This window comes from Triticum urartu, chromosome 7, assembly GCF_003073215.2.
Source record: "Triticum urartu cultivar G1812 chromosome 7, Tu2.1, whole genome shotgun sequence".
Lineage (NCBI taxonomy): Eukaryota > Viridiplantae > Streptophyta > Magnoliopsida > Poales > Poaceae > Triticum > Triticum urartu.
Window position 1 is genome coordinate 524,494,109 of NC_053028.1, and position 1,400 is coordinate 524,495,508.

Below are 1,400 nucleotides of genomic sequence, written 5' to 3' on the forward strand. Positions count from 1 at the left end.
ACATCCACCGACATTGGTTGACTCATCCATGCTTATTTAAAATTTTGTTTAGGAATGCTGCACTACAAAATATATTAATTGAACAAATAGGATGTAGTAAATGAAAGTAGTTTAGTTTATTAAAATAGCTTGGGTAATTATGACAATTGCAATATTATACCACCATGATTAGAATATAAGCACTATCTTGGTTTAAGACAGTAATGTGAAGCATCTAACTACCTGATAAACTGAGATAACATTTTAGTGATAGGTAAGAGAAAACTTACTAATTATATGTGTGATAGTCTTACCTTGATTTAGTAGAAAATTTACACACATGTACATTATGCCTCCATGTATATCTGTACTTTTTTCAGAATTTTTGAACACATAAAAATATGAATTTTGAATTTTGCAAATGGAGGCCTCCATAGAGCTCGACCTCCAAAAGCAATTTTCGATGTAGAAGCAACACATATATTCTAATGTTGATGTCCAATGTAATTAAAGTAACTTATCAGTGGCTACATATGGTCTATTTATGATGCGAAATCTAATCACTTTCTTCTTTTTAATAAATAACAGATTCATACAATATGCAAAACTCACATGCAATGAAGCAATTTGGGTCTCTATCTACGGTCCTGAATGCCAAGGAACAAAGAAATAAAAGATATAGAGAGAGGTATGCACGGATGACCAATGAAGAAAAGCAGAAAAAATAAAAAAAAAGCGACGCCAAGCCTATCAGCAAAACAAAACAATTAAGGATTCAACTCAATTGCAAAAAAATGCACACAAGGGAGGAAGCGATATGCATATATGGAGCTAGCACAAAAGACAAAAAAGTGCGCAAGAGAAAGGCAGAAATATGCAAATATGCAGCCAGAGCAAAAGAAAGCTAGAATAAGACAAATCACAACTAACCATGAATTGAAGCGCAACACACCATGCAAAGTATCAATTGCGATGAAGAACCCAACATATGTCGCAATAGAAGAGGAAGTTAAAACATCTGTACGTCGAAGACTTCATGGTTAGCATACACACAATGGAAGCATATATGCATGCATAGTCGAAGAAGTATATGGCATTTTTATTATGTTATATGTAATCACTCTTATGTGTTTCTTCTCATGCTTTTCCTTCTTTACACCGTTTATGTTGAGAGTCGAACTAATCAGATGCTTGATTTATTTTGTATAATATTGAGATATGTGTGCATACTAATTTTCTTTCCCCCGTTGTAACGCATGGACATGTTTCCTAGTGTACACTTAAAACGCTTGGCAGGAACCACAAGCGCTATTTCACGCTTTAAGCAAGACGGACGGACCTCTCGCAACGATGGGCTACAGTATCAAGCCGGCCCGTTAACGCATTTTTTTCCAGAAAAATAGAGTAAAAAGTGTTGCGTT